The 21,188-nt window shown below is 41.9% G+C and overlaps 4 long non-coding RNA genes across 8 annotated transcripts in view; 1 reads left to right on the plus strand and 3 right to left on the minus strand.

The window, feature by feature from the left end:
- LOC117807961 overlaps positions 1-9,017 on the plus strand; it is a 30,827-nt gene extending 21,810 nt beyond the window's left edge. For 3 of the 4 annotated variants that reach the window (XR_004630074.1, XR_004630075.1, XR_004630076.1), the window contains exons 4-6: positions 707-856; positions 4,358-4,421; positions 8,563-9,017. This is a non-coding gene — a long non-coding RNA (uncharacterized LOC117807961). The remainder of the gene's footprint in view (positions 1-706; positions 857-4,357; positions 4,422-8,562) is intronic. The other variant, XR_004630077.1, reaches the window with a different exon arrangement.
- LOC117807962 lies at positions 3,723-9,111 on the minus strand. Of its 2 annotated transcripts, XR_004630079.1 has the most exons (5): positions 8,824-9,111; positions 8,052-8,141; positions 5,076-5,208; positions 4,364-4,885; positions 3,723-4,226 (listed from the first exon to the last, which is right to left on the minus strand). It is a non-coding gene; the product is annotated as an uncharacterized LOC117807962 (long non-coding RNA). The 2 variants fall into 2 exon arrangements; XR_004630078.1 differs by having other exon boundaries at positions 4,364-5,208.
- A 3,885-nt stretch (positions 9,112-12,996) lies between these two features.
- LOC117808054 lies at positions 12,997-14,654 on the minus strand. Its single transcript, XR_004630119.1, has 2 exons — positions 14,605-14,654; positions 12,997-14,510 (listed from the first exon to the last, which is right to left on the minus strand). It is a non-coding gene; the product is annotated as an uncharacterized LOC117808054 (long non-coding RNA).
- Positions 14,655-16,333: 1,679 nt separating this feature from the next.
- On the minus strand, positions 16,334-17,024 carry LOC117808055. Its single transcript, XR_004630120.1, has 2 exons — positions 16,845-17,024; positions 16,334-16,755 (listed from the first exon to the last, which is right to left on the minus strand). It is a non-coding gene; the product is annotated as an uncharacterized LOC117808055 (long non-coding RNA).
- Positions 17,025-21,188: the final 4,164 nt, after the last annotated feature.

Below are 21,188 nucleotides of genomic sequence, written 5' to 3' on the forward strand. Positions count from 1 at the left end.
CAACCTTCCTGTTCCCAAGCCAAGTCCTTATAGACTGAGCTACTGACTCCACTCATGGCAAATTTCGAAACGTTTTATTTGAGCATACAAGTTATTGTAATGTGTGCACAAACTTCTGTCTTTTTACTGTTTTGGTTGTTCGGAATCAAAGAGTGAGGCCAAAAAAACACTGCTAGCTTGATGTAAGTGGTGTAGCAAGCTTTAAAAAATGAACTGCAATTGATCTGACTGCAAAACTTCATCTGTGCTAGGACTTGAACTTGCACCCTCCCTGTTCCCAAGCCAAGTCCTTATGGACTGAGCTACTGCCTACACCCCTGAGAAATTGTGAAATGTTTTATTTCACCACACAAGTTACTATAATATGTGCACAAACTTCTGTCTTTTAACTTTTGTGGTTGTTTGGAATTTACTGGGCTCACTCTTCAATTCCTGCTAGCTTGATGCAAGTGGTGTAGCAAGCTAAAAAAAAATAATAATCACAACCGATCCAGCTGAAAAACTTGGTCTGTGCCAGGACTTGACTCAGTGACCTTCCTGTCCCCAAGTCAAGTCCTTATGGACTGAGCTACTACCTCCACTCATATTAGAACTGGAAATTTATCAGCTTCAGCACACAAGTTATTATAATATGTGCACAAATTTCTGTCTTTCTACTTTTATGGTTGTTTGGAATTTATTGGGCTCACTCTTCTATTCCTGCTAGCTTGATGTAGAAAACTTGGTCTGTGCCAGGACTTGAACCTGCAACCTTCCAGATCCCAAGCCAAGACCTTATGGACTGAGCTACTGCTTCTTCACCACCCATGAAAGAAATGGTCTCCTGCTCAGGACTTCAGTGGCTCCATATCCAAGTGTAAGCACAGTTTGTATTCTATAAGTACTTCCTCCCACCTTTTCATGACCTCTTGGTATTTTCCACCTCAGTTGAGGAATAGTGTTTTGAAAACAGACACAAACAGTGTTTTTTATTATTTCCCCCACTGCAACCCAAAGCCCTTGAGCTAGCACAACATAAATAGAAGTCATGTGCTTTTTGGCTCAGCCATGTCTAACCTTCCACTCTTATGAAAGTCTACATGTACAACACACTGACCACACAGAGAGAAAATGAGACACCATATCTGGGTTGTAACAGCTGTTAACATTTATTCCATGAAATGACTGAAAACAGAAGAAAGAGACATGAAATCATGAGACTAAGGGATTGATTTAAGGCGCAGTTAATTACAGTTTTACATATTTATTTATTTCCATGACAGTAATGCTTCGTTAAGAGGCTTTCCTTGATCCTGTGAGAAAAAAAAACGCCACTTCCTTTTATCGAGATCACAAAGGTTGCAAAATTAGCTCGCCTGCTAATTGGCAACAGCTACCATTTCCAGCCGTTTGCATCTGATTGCCAGCACCTCATTAAAACAAGTTAAGATGCGAAAGGTGACTAGGCTTTAGAGGTAAATTGCCAGTTGTGCCTGCTGGAGTTGATTTCATGAAATACCAGACCTGGAAGTGTAACCTTGCGTGTTACATCCAGAGTTTGTTGACAGCAAACCCATCATGCGAGCGTGTGATGTGGAGACGCTGTGGGCATGTTGTGCCTTTCAAAGGAGTGGGTAGACCAAATAAAGAGGCTTTGATGTCTTCTGGTTTTGCCCCGAGTCCCAGGATTTGAAGGAAGGGGGAGAGCTTATGTGATGGGTGCACTTTAAACATTTCATCGAGGGGTCAGAATGTAAAGCTTAGCTGAATGAAATGTTCTGTCTGAGACATTTGAACACAACATTGTCCGACAGCAGCCTTGGCTTGACAGATAACCTTACTGTTTGCTCAGAAGCCATGACACGTGTTCTTTGAGACAATCTGAATAATGCATAAGGTCACGAATCACTGAATCCACTTTCAACATGATGATTTGAACATGAATACCTTTGAGGTGGCCGTAGCTCAGTGCAGTGGGACCTGGTTTGGGGACCGAAGGGTTGCCAGCTCAAGTCCCGATGCAGACCAAGTAATTGGAATGATGTTGGATCAGGCACTGCCAAGGTGTTGGAACTCTTTGGTCAGAAGATCCGTGCTCTCTCGTCCATCAACGTCCGCCGGTTGCATTTTCAGAACACTGGGGTCAGGTGACGAAGCTTTTCTCACGGTACTCACTGTCCTCCTCCTCTCCTCATCCATGTTGTCTTTCTGGTCCTCTGAAAACCTCTGACCTGTTGACTCCAGGCCTGACGGTTTGTTGTTATAGTTAAGTGAAATACGATCTGGTGATAACACAGAGGGTTTTATTCTGAAAATTAACCGGAAAATTGTTTTAGTGCCTGACTTCCTGTCCCGCTCCAGCATCCGGAGGGCTCTATTTCTACTGGATGCCGGAGCTGGAGCGAAACAGAGCGGATCCAGTGGAAGTTAACACATTGACTAGAAGAGAAACCTATCAGATCTGGTGCTGTGACGGATCAGAGATGGACTGGACACAGATCTGGTGGAGTTTGGACATAAGGCACCCCATCCTCTCCATTAGTGCATGTCAATTTTTGAGCTACATTTAGCCTCTTGTAGGGGTCAACGTGGTTATACTTGGTATTTCTTAACACCTGAATTTGATCAAGATGTCCTTCCTTGCATTATATCTCAGTCTCGTCGCCACATAATAAAGTTGAACATTTAAATATGCCTCCAAATGCAGCCTTTATTACTTCCGCTTAATTATACACCTGGACGAGATAAGGAAGTATTTAAGCAGCGCTCTGATTAAGCGAGGCCTCACTGCAAAGGGCATCTTCAGCGCTGCACTGAATGTCACCTCACACTACAGTAAGTGTATGATAGAAGCTTAAAGCAGCTGCATGTCCCTGTCAGAAGTGTCTGTTTTTGATACAGTGGGTAAGTCACTCGCTCTGTTGCAACTTCAAGACAGGCGAGAAACCCAGGCAAGCTTGACATGTGACAATAGCACTTATTGATTCAGCTTCTTATTTTCTCTTTCAGTTATTCTTTACTTTCACTCCCTCCTCTGTCACTCTGCCAAGAGATTCACCACTTTCCTCTGATAAACAGCTCAATCCAGACTCGAATGAGGAGAGGCAGAACACTCCCTTTATTCCCTTTTCCTTACAACTTCTGAGCCTCTGATGAAGTTGAAGCTGACCGGCCTGTTATCAGAGCTTCCATGCATCCACACATACCCGTTAAAACCTGTATCCTATCAGTTGGATTCTATTAAAAAACCTTAAGCAGAAGTCTGGTTGCTGGTTTTGCGGCCTGCCAATCATTTTAGTTTGTCTGGCTTTCTGTCAGTAAATGGCTTTGATTTTTCTCTCCATTTCTCTGAGCTTTTCTGATACTACTTGCATCTGTCAATCTTCAGGTCAGTCAATATGTCTGTCTTTAAGAGTCTCTGAGTTTAATTCGGTGAAGCTATGTACACATTTGAGGGCAAAAGCCTTGAAATAAAACCTTAACACTAAATTCTGCCACTTCTAAGTTTGCGTTTGGACTAATTTGTGTAAATAAGGGAAGCCTGGGTGTCCCAAAGGATATGTATTTACCCCACAACCTTTAAAATGATGCATTAATGATGCAATAAATCTGCCTGACTATGTGTTGCAAATGCATATCAGCGTGCACATTTCCAGACTCCCTTGAATGCATCAAAAATGACCAGCTTTCAGTTTTAAGTTTTACAAATCTAATTTATTTAAGCAAACACAAGACCTGCAAATTTCCTGCAAAAGAACAGAATTAAAGATTATTTTCCTGTTTCAAAAATGATATATTAAGCCAGAGTAAAGACTGTGAAACTAACTAATTACAGTGACTCATTTGAACTTTGTTTCTTTATAAAAGGTAGAACAAACAAGTGTCAAATCATATAAATGCATGCAAATACCCACCATCCAACAAACAACCCGTGAGTGTAGTTAACTATATACAGTGAAGCTGAGACTCAGAGACAGATGAAAAGGTGCTCTCCTAGGGGATGTTTCCAGGTTCTTACCACTAAAGTAAGCTAGAATGAAGCCTCTGTGTAACTTAGAAATTACAGTGAAACCTAGACTCACCAGAATCACAGGAAAGGTGATATTTTGGGGGAGGTTTTCAGGTTGTTACAGCTGAAGTAAGCCAGAAAGAAGCCTTTGTGTCACTTACCTTTTACAATGAAGCTGAGACTCACCAGAGACAGATGAAAAGGTGTGCCTTTTGGGGATGTTCTCAGGTTCTTACTGCTGGGGTAAGCCAGAATGAAGCCTCTGTGTAACTTGCTACTTACAGTAAATCTGAGACTCACCAGAAACAGATGAACAGGTGCTCATCTGGGGGATATAAAGAACTGATAATGTCAATGTTTATTTTGCAGACATACCTGGAGGGGGAGGTTTGTTTCCTTTTCATCTGACTGCTGAATACACCAGCTCCCAGAGGTAATATGGTGTCCTGTGATTGGTTGTGAGATTGCTTCAGGCACAACTATTGCAACCCTCACGACTATTTGTTGCTCAGTGATTCTTCACTGTGTTCTAGTTCAGGGTCTGGGCCCTTCAAGGCCTAATGCATTGTATCAAGCCAAGAAATCTTTTCTAATTTTCAAGTGAAAAGAAAGCAGCCTCCTTTTTTCCAAAGTTGGACGACATGGCAGTGAATCTTTGAAGCCATTAGCATCCAATAATCCATTGAGCACTGGCCAGTTAATTAATGATGCAGTCAGGCAGTTGCTCTCAACCCATAAAGCCAGGAAGTATCATGTGCACGTGTTCTATTTTCCAGATATTTGCACTTAGGTGGTCAATCATCACTGGTTTTATAGCCCTTTAACCAGACCAATGAAAATGCTGGTGCCCAGTGTGAATAATGGAAGCAATGACCAACAAAGTTTAGTTCCTGTAAGCTGAGTAGAAATCACAATGATTAATACAAAACAGAAGTTATTGATACGTTTGCGAGAACATCACACGTCTGAGTGAAAGGTGAAAGTCACGAGTTTTCAGTACACATTCCCACTAATGAAGATTTGCTCGTAAACTTTTAGATAGTTAACATTACGAGTAAATAAGCCCCCCCCTGGAATGTATCATTACCTCAAGTCTGTCAGGCCAGACGGTGTCATTCTGGGTGAAGGCATGGGGTCAGCGTGGCCTTCAGGATTTATGAGGGAAGTACCTCCATGGGTCGTGTCCTTCGTAAGATCCAGCCAATGATTTCAGACCGCCCCTGGATACAAATGGAAAATTGAATCTCAAGGTCTCTGGTTTGAACCCACCCAAAACAGAGGCAGTGACACACTGTCTGGCCGTCAACAGAGCCCTTTTACCCCCAAAGCCACCAGCAGTTGATAGCTTTTGATGAATGATATTGGTGGCACGGCATGTGTTCAATTCAAACTCATCAACCATGGCAGCTTGGTCAGTGGCCCTGAGCTCAAAATGTAACCATCTAGGTGCTCTTTTCCAATGGTTTTTCATGTAAATGGCACTAAATATGCATCTTTCTGTTGGACAAAGTAATGCAATAACAAGTTAGACTTTCAGAATAAACCTTGCTGTCATATTTGACCCGTTTTGAAACATGCAAAGATAAGTGAAACATAGTTTTTAGCATGAAATGGTTGTATTTCTGCTATTTTAAGGCAACAAAGCAACTTGATTTTGTTTGGCAAGCACTTTGTGTCTTTCTGTAAAAGACCAAGTTATCTTTTTGAATACGTAGCATGAAAATTACAGGCAAGGTAAGAAACCACCTGGCACCCTGGAGGGAAATCTTGAGTGTCCTGTTTAAACCTCAACCACCATCCTGATTACACTTAGGGCCTGTGTCCACTACCAGCATTTTTTGCAAAGTACCCAGAACCTAAATCTTATGCCCCTTCCCACTGACACTTACTGCTGATTGGTCAAAAAAAGTAAGCCTATTTTACTACTTTACTTTCCCTCATGGATGTATTAAAATGCTCTAGCAACACTAGCATTAGCAGCAGCTCTAGACCTTGAAATAGTATCTATGAAATAAACAATTGTTAGTTTCTCTCTCCCGTATGGACCACTACCATTTGTTGTTGACTCATTTGAAATCAGAAGTCCCGCCCTTTCTTGATTTTGATTGGTCAGTGATTGAGATGTGACATTGATGAGCTTGGCATTATTCCAAAATTAGAACTATTTATTGGCGTTGCTAGCAGGAAAACCCTGTGAGTGGACACAGGCCCTCATGCACTCTCTATACTACAGCACTTGGCATTGATGGCAAGACAATATGCTTCAGGATGGTGTTCAGAGACAAAGCCAGATGGGAACCGAAAGTGCCATGTTTTGAAGCACTGGGCCACCGTCCAAGCTGCCACATTTATTGGTTTTGGAGAGGGAACGGGCTTTGTGGCCAAGATAAATTTGAGTATATGTAAATATACCGTATGAGGTCCTTTATGAAGGTTAGATAATGAGAACACTGCATGCTTTTAAATGAGCAGTGAAGCAAAACATAAGGTGATGCAATGTTGGCGTGTCCTAAAAAATGTAAGACATCAGTGTCACACAAAGCTCCAAAATCTCCAAATTTCACTCCTAACTCAGGAGCAGGATGAGCACCCGTAACACACAGTCATAAATCAACATTAAATACCATCTCCAATGCACTCCCATGACTATTCTGTCAGGGTCATTTGTGATCATGTAATTACACAGCGTCCTTTGCATCAACTTTTAAGAATGATTTACAGAACCGGGTTCGTCTGGCCACATTAATCATTCTCATGTTAATAGGTTCCACTGTTGCTTGTCTCTGTCAGGGCCCAGGGTGAACAGAGAAAAATACCAAAGAGCTCAAAATTGATGTTGAGCCAATGCATGTCATTACTCACTGAACAGCATATTGTCAATGCGGACGCTGATTGTGAGCGGAATGAAAATGAGTCGCAGTGATGTTGAATTTCGCAGAATTTATGGAGCGCTTCTAAACACAATACAACAAAAAGGAAGCACTGCCATTAAAATTCCTCTCAGCTCCGTCTGTTGTTTTTATCTTATATTGTTTTGGTTCAGTCATTTACGAAAGCAAAAGGTCGACGCCATTTATTACTTACATACAGTAATGACTGTGACTGCATAGGGCAGTCCATTTTATTATACTGAAGAGCTGTGTCTGAGATATTATTTCACAATCCTTTATGTGGTGATGCAATAAAAATAAGGGCTTCTTACAAAATCTCTCTGAACAGATATAACTGATTTATACGAGAGGGTTTAAAATGGTTGTCTTGGGCCGCAAGATCAACTGCCTGCCGTATAAAATGATGAAACACTGAATAGGTATTTTAATAAAAATAACCTAAGAAAACGCCCCATTACTTGTACAATCCATACACTGCATTAAAGGAGGGGATAAAGCCATGGAAATGTCACTCACTGGTTTGGGAACCCCACTTACGGCCATCATTATCTTACATTTGGGACCATTTTTTTCTTATGAAGGGTGCCTGGTTCATGGGTCGCCACGCCCTAATGTATACCCTGCTTTTTCCTTTGCTTTTCATCTAAATGGGACCATTAATAACATACATCGTGCTATATTGAAGCCTCCTGGATCTAACATTTGAGACCATTATCTCCTTGGGAAAAGGTCACACGGCTAATTTTACCTTCTGTGTCACACTATCAGACTTCTTTCTGCAACCTGTCAAGAGGCAACCTCCAGTAGTAAAACAATGGAGCCAAAGTGATCGGGCTAAAAACTGCAGTTCCTTAAGTGTCCACTTGAGGCCATTAACACTTATGTTAAATTGCCCAATATGCATGTTTAGGTGTATTCATGCATACTGTACTGTTGGGGGGAGTTGACATGATGAGGTCACATTAGGGGCATGCTTTATTTGTCTAATAGGCAGGCACATTGTAGCTATTAGCCAAGAGGCTCAAGGTGCGCCTCTTGCAAGGTTGTAGCCAGCCTCAAGTGGATCCATGATGAACTGCAGTTATTAGCACTTCTGCATTGGACTCATATTTTAAGACCGGAGGTTGCCGCTTGTTCTGGAACCAGTGGGTTATGTCAAAGAGGCTACTAACCTTCATATCTTACACAGTCTGTGGAATCTGTATTGCTGCCCCCTGCTGGCCGTTGGAGAGAATGCTGGTTCAAGGCACTCCATCAGAAACCTACATGTTGAGACAGGAGTTCATTTACATTGTGTGATATATGTTGTACAATTTCAGACTCCTATCTTTGACACCTTGCAAAAATACAGTTATGTTGACCTAGTGGCGCATACAGTCCTTGGATTTGGGGATTGCTTAAGTTATCAGGGTTTTGGGAAAAGGAGTCCTAATTTTGGTTTTAGCGGTTTGACAGGTAAGCCATCTTTTTTTGATGAGTTAAAGCCTATATAGTTTCTTGCAAACATGCCATCCCAAGACAATTGGACCCTTCCATAAGTAGATCTTTGACATCTCACTCTGGTATCAAGAATTGACAAGTGCAAAGGTGACAACCAATGGGGAGCGGGCAGGTCCTTGGCACTTAGGTAGACAGCTCAGAGGACAAAGCTGTTCATGCATCTGGTGGCCTTTGTGTTGACAGATTATAAGCCCTACCCAGATGGAGAAGCCACCTCTCATGCTTCCTAATCCTAGGAATTGGAGTTGCTGCCAATGGTTTCCCTCAATGACTGGATGTGACACCAGCTGCTGATGTTCTGTCTGGATGTCTCAGATGGACACTAAAGGGTTTGGTTCAGTCAGTAAAGAGCGGATGTCCCAGGAGCTGGAATTAGCCCGCAGGGTTCTTTCCTGAGGATTTTCTTGTACATCGCTTGGTTTTCAAGCATCACTCGTGTCTTACAAGTGGGGAACTTGCTGATCCACCAACAGATGGGGTCTGGTACTGTCCAGAGGGAGGGCTTGGGATGTCTTTTCATTGATCTGTTGGCAAATTGACAAAAGTAATGGATCAAATAATGAATAACAAGGAATGTAGCATCAATGTGGAAGTCAAGATGAATTTTGCAATAAATCTACTTATTCAGGTCCTGATAATTTGGATTTTTGTAAAGGTGGTTGTCACAGAGTCAGAAAACCAGAAAGAGGACCCACCAAGTGCAGACTTAAAAGAATAAAAGTTTGAATCAACAAAAACGACTTGACATGACACTTCACAAACACTATGAACCCACACAGAAGGGAGGAAACACAGAGACTATATACACACTGGGTAATGAGTAAAGAGACACAGGTGAGGACAATCAAAAAGGAGGGAAAACACAGGAAGTAAAAACTAAAAAATGAAAACTGCTTCAAACTTTCCTTTTTGATGAAGCTTATAGTTAGAGCTGGATCAGGCTTGGACCAGCTCTTAGTAATGCTGCTATAGGCTTAGACTGACACACTGGAATCCTATCTCACCCCTCTCACTTACTTTAACTCTCCCTGTCCCATTAAAGTTACTAACCATAGACCTTTCTGGAGTCCCTGAGCTCCCTTGTCTCGTAGGTTCCTCCTGCTGTGGACGTCCCAGACTCAAGCTGATACGGACGTCCTGGACTCCAGCGGCAGATTGATTGATTGCAACTCTTCACACACAGGGAAGACAACATGATACATGAAACACTAAAACCACAAGGAAGACATGAGGTCAACTTGTGTGCACAGGATAATACCATTTTTATGTGCACACAAGATAATTTCCACGCAAAGCTAGTGTTGGAAGATGAAGCTTTAAGCTCAAACATATATCAATATGACATCACAGCAGTTCAGTGGCTTTCTCTCCATATCTGCATCACAGTTCCTTCTCTAAGGGCTTTAAGGGTTCAGTTGGATCAATTAGAGTCCGTTATAAGCATAAAGTCAAATGATATCTTCATCTATCTCAGGTTGAACCACATAATATAAGTACTAATGCAAAAGTACGTCCAGTTCTGCACTGTACAGCTGTCCTATTGTATTCAAAACACAGACTATCGAGGTTAATGTGCTGCAGCTTGACAGCCGGCTTACCTGTCAAGCTTTGAACCTGGAAACTGATGGATCAGGATACATCTTGATCCAACATGATCTCAGCGGGTGATGTAACAGCTCCGGCTCGGCTGATAGAAGCAGGAAATACGGCTCAACCTGTAAAGACAGTATCTGCTCTTGAGAAATATGTAACACACCCTGAATTATTCTGTCAAGAACGGCCTCTTTTTCCTCCTTCTTCTCATCTTATTTCCTCTCTGCTCGCTCAAATGGAAAGCTCCCTGTAGAGGCCGATGCAGGAGCTCAAGCTTAAGCCACATCTCAGTGAACATTAGAGTCCCACTAGCCTACGTCCTGGCCAATGCAGGGAGCTCATCCATCTTGTTAGGTAGTGCTCCCACAGTCCCTATGACAATCGATGGAAGGACTGTTTTTCTTTCATTTTTTTTCATCTGCCTGTATTGTCTTTATCTCTTACTTCCACCCCCACCGTCCCTCTACTACAGTCCCTATATTCTTCCATCTCCAGGTGGCTGTTAACCTCCCAGTTCAGCTCTGGAGCGTATCCCAGATGTACCCCACTTAAAATGTAGTGCGGTTCTGCTGCAGAAAAGTGGTAAAAATGCATATAAAAAGAGATAAATGTGGCAGTTTTCCTAAGGATGCTTGAGGGCTAAATGGAAAATGAGGAAGGACTGAAAAATCACAGAATAATTAAAAGAGCCGTGGAGAGCCACTGCAGTGGTCCTCAATTAGTTTGGCACAGTAGTGGAAGAAATACATAAAATGTTGAGTGTTTTGTAAAGAGATTAGTTTCTAGCTTATGCAGGGAGAGTGGAGAGTGACTGTTTTTCCTCAAAAGTCTGCTCCAACTTTCATTATTTGCAAGTCGGGAGGGAGGGAAGCCAAAGCTTAGTGGGACAATGTCCAGGTTTTTACATAGCAGAGATGAGAGCCCGGTATAATGAGGGCGATGGGTGGCATCGAGGGCTCCGGAATGGTCTGCAGGCATTCCCTTTATAGCTTTGTAAACTCACATCAGCTTGAATGTGATGAAACAGAGGGCAAAGCAGATTGCAAGGGGTGGTAGGCATTGTGAAATTTAGTGGGGCTTTAGAAGTTTAAGACCTCATGTAGCTGCAGAATTTAAGACGTTTAAAGGATAATAAGGACAGGAGACAATGGTAATAAGGATAGTGGTGGAGAGTGGTCTTAAGCATCCCCTGATGGAAGCTGAACCCCCTCTTAGACCCAAATCCTTCTCAGGCATTTCAAAAAAGAGTGGAGGAATAAGAACAATTCATATTAATTTAGTTTAACATTAAACTTCAATCATATTTTCATTAATTATTGATGCTGACTGAGAACGCAGTCATGGGCCCAACCTAAAGATAGCTAAGGTCTGTAATTTCCCATGTGCCTTAGGATGTTGGAAGATGCAGCTGGAAGGCAGCTGCTAGTTAGCAATAACTGTTTTTCTTTTTCTTGAAAATCAAATATTTCAGTGCTGTTATGTTGTAGAAGTAGCCCAAAGTCCTCATCAAAACAAAAAACATTCCAACTAAAATGAACTTCATTTGTTTTGCTAGCAGCTAAAGTAACTTTTAGCATACTGCCGTGAGCTAACACTACTGTAACACTGACACTGTGTTAATAAAGTTGAGCTGAGTTATCTCACATTGCTATGCAAACAACAATATACAACTCATTGCTAGCTATTTGCTACCTCCAATTGCTGAAGCTAATGTTAGCTCAATTAACAAAGCACATGCCTGGTGTAGCCTAGCTTAGTTCTTCCAATATTGACTTACAGTACCAATGACAATGGTTTCAGAAACTATGAAATTATGAAAACAGAAGTACACAACTCAAGTAAGCTAGTTGCTTTCCGTAATATTAGCCAGGAATGACGCTCATTAAAAGAATTAGCCTAGCTCCCCTTCATCTTCCAGTGTTTCCTTACAATAGCAATGCAGCTGCTAATATTGAACTGTAATGACTGCTACAGTTGTTTCTGCTAACAGTTTTAGTTTAGTTAAATCACACACATCACAAATGTGCATCTATATATATTCAGTGTGGAAAGGGGTGACCCCAAGGAAGCTATTTAAAGCTTTTAATAGGGGGCCCAATTTCCACAATCCCAATATTGTGGTTATATACATAGATTAATGCGTGCATTGGTATGATTTTAGCTTTTTCTTGAGGATAGAGGAAGCTGAGATGGCTTGTACTGTACTGTTGCAAGCCAACACACCTGTAACAGTGACTGTTACAACACTGCTATGGAAACAGCAACACATGATTCCTGCTAGCTAGTTGCTGTTGCAAGCTGTAGCGTACATTAGCCCATGCAACAAAGCAAATGACATTTCACGCACCAGCTAATCAAAGCAGAGATAGAAATATAGCAATCCAACAGCCAATCAGAAAATAGCATCATTGTATCCAGGTAAAACAACACAACAATGCTCTGCTCCAAAGAAAAGGACGCACATGTGCAATAGCAGACTGACTGATGCAGATTAGAAGACACGGGAGCCACGTATCAAGTGTACAGTCATCTAGTCAATTGATTTGTAGGCTATTTACTGAATGACATTACTACTTTTTCCACAAAAATACAGAGAGCTAGGGAGAGAGTGAGAGAGAGGGCAGTCAAAATTGTTAAGGTCAAGGGACAAAATACAGCTGGATAATGACTACAATGAGAGGATACAAACAGCAGACAAAATCTCACTCTGAGTTCACTGTGACTCATATATATGTTATCATATATGTCATGTGGTGTCACACACCACATGACATATATGACCTAGCTTACTTTTAGCTTACACTATAAAGGCAGCTTGTTCCAATGGGTGTATATTTTAAATGCATAATAGTTGATTCTCAATTTTCATGTTTATTTCATTTTTAATTGTTAGTTGTATAAAAAGGAACTCTTCAGCAGCTGCTGTAAACAACACAGCTCCCCACATCATAATTCCTCTCCACCCCTGCAGACAGGAGTAGTTTAGAAATGAGTCTGAGTCCCCAGTGAGTAAATAATCTGGTTTTACTCGTGTTTTAAGAGCACAAATATGCGTGAGGATTTTGTGGCTGCAGTGATAGCTTCATATGGCAAATTGCTGCCAGGGATCACACCGAGATGCTTAGTGGACTGGGCAGGATTCACTATGTTGTTGTCAGCAGTGATAAGCTTAAAGCGGCAGGCAGACATCCAACTTGATCTGTCAACTAGTCAAGCAGAGAGGCAGACCTGTGTGTCTGAAGGGGGGGGGGAAGGATGACGGAAAAGTAGACTGTGGGGACAAGAGAAAATGTGGTGTATGTGACAGAGCGGAGACACCTACTGATGCAGAGGGAGATGCAGGAAAGTACAGGAAGCACCCCAGGGGAATTAGCTGAGAGGTGTGGAATAAAAGGCACAGGCTCTGCCGCTGATTTCAGGGTGGAAAATGTAAGACCCTGATGTTCAGAAGCCAGCAAGGGCAGGAAGACACATCTGCTGTTCCACAGTTTTGAAGGTGGACTAAAAGTCCTAAAAGGCCAGGAGGGAAGCAGCTCTCTTTGTTAGCACGCAATGCAGTCTGAGGATGAGCCGCCAGAAGCAAGAGTCTTTGAAGTGCAACCATCGCAGTGAAGGATGAGACGGCTGATCAGTTAATTTGAAGCAGCACATTCAAGCTTTTTTACAAAGAAGTGAAAGACAAACACCCGCCCACACAGCAACAGAGTGTGGGGAGCAGATGCTACATCTGCAGCTCAATGTTAATGCTGCACTTGGGAAACTTTGCACATTAGCGGCACAAAATGTCACCAAGAAGATAGAAAAAACAGCAGCGTGCGGCGCTTGGTGTTGTGTCAGACTTTAAATGTGTGGCAGTAATGCAATTATATAACATAAGAAAATGCTGGTTCATGGAAGTTCACACAGCATGCGCACAGGATTTAGAGTTTCAGATCTTCTGCTGGAGAAAGAGAACTCCAAGGGTGTGCAGTGGGAGACGTAAAGTTCCCCGTTTGATTCAACCTTTCTGGATTTAAGGATTTTTTTATGCAACAATAAAACACTTAATGTTCAAGTTGTGTCGAACGCTTAAGGCTGCCTCAAAGTTTGATAGACGTGTCTCTCATTTACCCTCTGGACCCCAGAGCTCTCATGAACACCCATCATTTTCAAACTCTACTCAGTTTAAAACAGTTACAGAAATTTTACATTTTCTCTACTTAAGTTGCCAAAAACAACTTCATCCTTGCATAATCTTGGATTTTTGCCAATATCAAATATGGTGATGTTTCCAAACTTATCTTGGTCAATCAAGCTTTATTTGTATAGCGCCAAATCACAACAAACGTTATCTCAAGATCCAGTCTGATCTCATCTTAATCCACCATGAGCATTGCACCTTGCAGTATTTAGCAAGTTACAGTGGCAAGGGCAAACTTCCTTTAACAGGCAGAAACCTCCAGCAGGACCAGACTTTGTCCCGGTGCCCTTTCCACTACAAACAGTGCAGGGAACCACAGAGAGCGCCAAGCCCCCACCAGCAGCCGGGAACCACGTCACTACAGGAGAAATAACAAAAGTGTTAAACAGAGGCATTAAGGTGATCATGCATATCTCCACATCTCAGCAAAGAGTTGAGTTAAAAATACAAACCTTAGCAAAGCAGACACCAGTTCACATGAGGCAGAGAGGCAGACAGGGGGCTACTTCAAGACAAATCAAACTTTGTTAGTTTTCAGTAAATGCAGAATTACTCAAAACAAGCTTGGAAGAATCATTTTGATTCATAACCTACCTCAGAGCAAGGAGCATGTGGCAACCAGCAAGCAGACAAGCTGAAAAGGCAGCCATGTTGCCACAGGTGCTTTATATATGGTGCAGCTAATTAAGGGGCTGGACCAGGGGAGGAGTTGACCTACTTTCAGGAGGCTGCATTCAAGGCCAACACTGAAAAACTAAGAGTAGAACCACTGCTTCCACTACAAAAAGAAAAAGTCAGACACTTAATAGGTGCAGTTAGTTTGTGGTGCTTTGGTCTGGTCCTGCTGGAGGTCTCTGCCTGTTAAAGGAAGTTTGTCCTTGCCACTGTAACTTGCTAAATGCTGCAAAGTGCTCTGCTCATGGTGGATTAAGATGAGATCAGACTTAAGATGAGAGGGGACTGGATCTGATCCGGTCTTGATGTTGGGTCTTTGTGTGACTACACTGCATTTACATTGTGAAACAGCAGTTGGGTATTTAGCATATAGAGTACTCAGGAAGTTGTCATCTTCCACCTGGCATGTTCATACCCTCTGGACCCCAGAGCTCTCATAAACACCCATCATTTTCAAACTCTACTCAGTTTAAAACACAGTTAAAGAAATTTAACATTTTCTCTGCTTAAGTTGCCAAAAACACAACTTCATACAAGCATAATATTGGATTATTGTCAATATCAAATAGTGATATTTCCAAACTTAACTTGGTCAATCAAGCTTTATTTGTATAGCACCAAATCACAAGAAACTATCTCCAGATCCAGTCTGATCTCATCTTAATCCATGAGCAGAGCACTTTGCAGTATTTAGCAAGTTACAGTGGCAAGGACAAACTTCCTTTAACAGGCAGAAACCTCCAGCAGGACCAGACTCATGTTAGACACATGACCTCGACCTAAAATCCACACATGGGAATTAACAGACACGAAAAAAGACAACATTTGATCCTACCATACATGATAAATATGTTATGTTTAAATGCAGACATTAAGAATATATGCTATATTTCTTGGTGTTGCTGAGTGACTGTAATAAAGGTTGTCCAATGGCGTCAATGCTTATTCATTCTTCCTTTAAGCAACTCTTGAACTATTAAATTGGAAGTGTTGGAGTGTTGTGCTGGGCTGTACATGCATTGCAAATAAAACCCCAATCCCAAGAGTTGGACTGCTTCATAAAATGTTGATAACAGTAAAGATGTGAGGTGGTCCGCCACTCTGAGAGAGACCATCCCAGAATAATGTCCCAAAGCGTAATATTTCATCAACTGCAGTTCATATCATTAAACTATACACAGAAAATATCTGTCCAATAGGGAGAAGACTGATTACTGACACTGCATTCAAAGCAGACATGCCTCTGTAGTGGAAGTGTGAACAGTTTGTTGCTACATCCACACATGCAGGTTAAAACCAGATATTAACATGATCCAGAGACTAAAATCAGCATAACACCTCCACCTCAGTAAATTAATTAACTAAGGGTTGACAAATTATAATGAAGAAACAATAATCTAACTGACCCGACAACGCCACCTGGGGGATTTCACCCCAGGAAAAATATAAACACCTTAAATCAGTCAAAGGCAACACAGGTTGAACTGAATTAAGACAGAGACGTGGTTCAAAAGACAATGTACATTTATTGATTTAGACTGGAAGTATCTGTGAAGAGAGGAGTGTTAGTTATTGATGTAAGGAGGTGAATTAGTCAATTTAGGAAGATGTATTAAAGTTTATTACAGCATAAAGAGTTTATCTTATAATAAAAAGGACACTTCCAATCGAAGGTCATTTCAAAATAGCTAAATGGGAGGCAGCCTAACATTGAAGAGGGTGTCCCAGGAGTGCAACTTACTCACCACTCGTGAACTCACAGCAACAGGTGCAAACTATTGTGTCTCAGTGCACTTACCACTACAAAATGGCATTAAGGCAATCATGCATATCTCCACATCTCAGCAGTGAGTTAAGAATATTTGAAAAAAACAAACCTGACACCAGTTCACATGAGGCAGAGAGGCAGAGAAGCAGACAGGGGGCTACTTCAAGACAAATCAAACTTTGTTAGTTTTCAGTAAATGCAAAATTACTCCAAACATGCTTGGAAGAAACATTTTGATTCATAACCTACCTCAGAGCAAGGAGCATGTGGCAACCAGCAAGCAGACAAGCTGAAAAGGCAGCCATGTTGCCACAGGTGCTTTATATATGGTGCAGCTAATTAAGGGGCTGGACCAGGGGAGGAGTTGACCTACTTTCAGGAGGCTGCATTCAAGGCCAACACTGAAAAACCAAGACTAGAACCACTGCTCCCACTATAAAAAGAAACATTAAACACTGTGCAGATGCAGTTAGTTGTTTGTCTGGTGCTTTCCTTATATATTTTGGCTCAACTTTAGGGGTTAAAAGCATCTTGATACCATATATAAGGTCTCAGCAGATGTGTGTCTAACATGAGTCTGGTCCTGCTGGAGGTTTCTGCCTGTTAAAGAAAGTTTGTCCTTGCCACTGTAACTTGCTAAATGCTGCAAAGTGCTCTGCTCATGGTGGATTAAGATGAGATCAGACTTAAGATGAGAGGGGACTGGATCTGATCCTGTCTTGATGTTGGGTCTATGTGTGACTACACTGCGTTTACATTGTCAAACAGCAGTTTGGGTCTTTAGCATACAGCGTACTCAGGAAGTTGTCACATCATCTTCCACCCAGCATGTTCGCAGAGTAATGATTAGAGATGAAATACATTAACTGTAGCCAGAGGCATCCTTAGTCATCCCTGTCTTCTCCTTTGTGTGTCATCTGCTTCTTACCGTGAGCCTGACCTGTGCGAGGACTTTTGGATTATGGCTGACAGGCTATTTATATTTAAAAGCTGTGTGAGAACAGTGATATACTCGATGATTCAGGTGTGTTTAACTCTTGGATGCAGAAATATAACAATGTGTGAGCTGTGAATGGACAGAGTCATGAAATAAAAATGGCTTGTTACTCCATAAATAAATGTATTTGCTTTTGAAATTGGATGTTGTTTACTCACATAAGAGTTGGGGTTGGAAAGAGGGATATAAGAGAGGAGAGTAAGAGAGAGATGATAGTGATGAGACGGGTAGTAGTACCTGTTGCCGCTGGAGTCCAGCACGTCTGTATCAGCTGGAGTCTGGAACGTCCACAGCAGGAGGAACCTACGAGACAAGGGAGCTCAGGGACTCCAAAAAGGTCTATGGTTAGTAACTTTAACGGGACAGGGAGAGTTAAAGTAAGTGACGAGGGGGTGAGATAGGATCCCAGTGTGTCAGTCTAAGCCTATAGCAGCTTAACTAAGAGCTGGTCCAAGCCTGATCCAGCTCTAACTATAAGCTTTATCAAAAAGGAAAGTTTGAAGCCTACTCTTAAAAGTAGAGAGGGTGTCTGCCTCCTGGAACCTGACTGGTAGACGACTCCAAAGGAGAGGTGCCTGATAACTGAAGGCTCTACCTCCCATACTACTTTTAGAGACTTTAGGTACGATGAGCAGGCCTGCATGTTGGGAGCGAGATGAGTGAAGCTCCGCCAGTCCATTCTTTACATTTTACATCAACGGAGGATCTCAATGCTGATTGGCCAATGCAGTGAGATCAGATTTTTCATCCATCATCATGACCGCTTATACGGTTCTGGACGAGACGCCGACCTATCATGCACACTCACACAATTTAGATGGACCGATTATGATGGAGAGCATGTGTTTATCTTTGAACCGTGAGAGGAAGCAGAAGTACACAGTGAGAATAGAATATATCTTTATTGTCATTGTACAACGAAATTGAGGTGCAACCCCTCTCTGTGCAAAAGATGCATGAAAGAACAGTAGTACAAGAAAAAGAAGAAATCATAAAAACAGTGGATAAATAAAAACATGAGACACATCCAGCATTCAACAGGCAGGCATTCGGTGAACAGGAAGGTTGCACAGTCCCATTTTATACTGCATTACTTAGCATTTAGTGCCATGCATGCAGAGGCACCTGCTCTAGCAGGGATTTGAACCAGGAACCTGGTTTTTGTCATGTCATGAATCAAGCTGATCAATCTTCAAGTTTATTTTTAAGGCGAGACGTTCCAGGTGTGTGAATACAGCCAGCACATTCATTGTTGCAGACAGGTATGAAACTACAAGCAACAGTCACCAGCTGTATTAGTTGGGTTACACTAAACAAATAAGAGATAAAGAGAGTTTCAATATTTGCAGAGCATGCACTTAATGCAGAGTACACCCACAACATACCTGCAAAAATAAAAGAGCTTCACTGCTGTGAGGATCTCTCACACTGTCTGCTTTGGTCAACAGAAACAGATCATTTGGTATTTCCCCCCCAAGCGTCCCCATTACACAGACATAATGTGGCGTTATATACTGACAGCGACATGCTGATTCAGTGGTTAGTCCTCTCCGAGCTCAGCAAGGAGCCATCAGAGCTGCACAATACAGCCCCTATAACACTCCTCCTAATTACCTTCGGCTGGACCGGACTGCAGACTGATTATGCCGGCGCCCTGTTTTAAACACTCTGGCAGTGAAAAAGGCCACGGTGCAACAAGCACTTTTGTCCCCCATAAAAATCAAGGCCAGGGCTGAGAGCTGGTGATTAGGTGTGCTGGTTGCTTTTTGTGGGTGATTGTTTGGCTTTCAAGAAGGTCTGAAACAGAGTTTAACTTCATGTAGGCTGTTTGTTTCCCTGCTTGGAGGCAGCACTGGATCATAGATGTCCGTTTATAGATCAATTTAAACACACGTGATGTTCTGGATCTGCCTGTTGATTAAAACAACTTCTTGTTGCTGGAAGAGTGTAGTTTGAATATTTATAGCTGCTTCAGTAACATAATGTGCTTTAGAAATGTCAGCTCAGGTCACTCTCCCTTCTATAAGACGATCCAGCACACAGCTGTCAAATAAAGCATCCTTAATTGATCCACTGAACATGACAGCAGGCATCCTCCCTCCCTCTCCTTGGCCTACCTCCCTTTATTTAGTCCTTCATCTCCTTTCTTTCCCATAAATTGAAACAGGGATGTTTGTCAGGATCCTGTGAATCCGGGCTGTGCTCTCCGCTCACCCTGCTCCGGGGCCGCGTATGGAAATAATGGAAAGCCGTGTCACCGGAGCCGGAAAGGTTAATCTTTGCAGACAGGGAGTGGGCAGTGCGGCTGAAGAGATGGACTTTGGAGTTTACTGCCCTGCTATTTGTCATACTAAGCCTTTGCTTTAGACAAGGCAATGGACACCTTGATCCGCTTAAATTAACTGTCAACCTAAATGCAGCGCTGGGGGAAAAAATAAATAGGAGTTACACTCCCAACCCTTCTGCACCCATAACGCCTTGAAGCAGAAGCTGGATGGAAAGGTCGAAAGTGTGTCAACCGTGAGAGTTAAGGCGGCTCACAGAGATGAGTTTGAGATCCATAACAAGCCCTTAAGGGCTACAAACCACCCTAACTTGACCTGAGCCCCCACAGACTCCCCTCCTGAGTATATAATTGGAAAAAGAACATCTATGCCTGCAAGACCACCGACAGGCAGTTAAATCAACAAGAACAAAAATAGGATTGTGTAAAGCTGATGAGAGCGTTTGGATGCTGATCCATATTTCTATTGAAGAGATTCAGAAGTTTGTAACTTGGGAATTCAAAAGCTGGGATGGACCTGAGGAGGCAGTGTTTCAATCGTTATATGAGGGGCTGGAAGTGAGCCAAGACTACATCAATTAAATGTACGACACATGAAGTGTTAAACAGTTTTTAATGAGATGAAAAGTTGTTTTTTATAAAGAACAAACTGACTTTAAGAAGCTGCTTTAAACTTTTAAATTCTCTAGGGCCTGGGTCCACTGATAGCGTTTTTTTTTCTCCATACAAACCAATGCTGCTAAACGTCAGAAGAGCAAAAACTTTGCTTTTGAGTATCACCTCTATGAATATGGAATATGAAATATCATGAATTTATAAATTAAACAAAGAGGTAATATATAGAATCTAAAGAAACCTACTTTTAAGAAGATTAACTTTGAGTTCTAGCGCTTTAGGGCCTGTGTCCACTGACAGCCTCTATGAATAAATACTGTTAGATCATGCATTTATGAATTAAATAAGGGGGTAATATAAAGAGTCTAATGAAAGCCACTTTAAAGAAGCTGCTTGTAAGTTTTAACTTTTAAATGCTTTAGGGCCTGTGTCCACTGATAGCGATCTTCGCCCTCACATGGCCTGTTTCCATACAAACCAATGCTGCTAAACGTCAGAAGAGCAAAAACTTTGCTTTTGAGTATCACCTCTATGACTATGGAATATGAAATATCATACATTTATAAATTAAATAAAGAGGTAATATAAAGAATCTAAAGAAACCTACTTTTAAGAAGATTAACTTTGGGTTCTAGCGCTTTAGGGCCTGTGTCCACTGACAGCCTCTATGAATAAATACTGTTAGATCATGCATTTA

The sequence above is a fragment of the Notolabrus celidotus genome, chromosome 24, assembly GCF_009762535.1.
Source record: "Notolabrus celidotus isolate fNotCel1 chromosome 24, fNotCel1.pri, whole genome shotgun sequence".
Taxonomy (NCBI): Eukaryota; Metazoa; Chordata; class Actinopteri; order Labriformes; family Labridae; genus Notolabrus; species Notolabrus celidotus.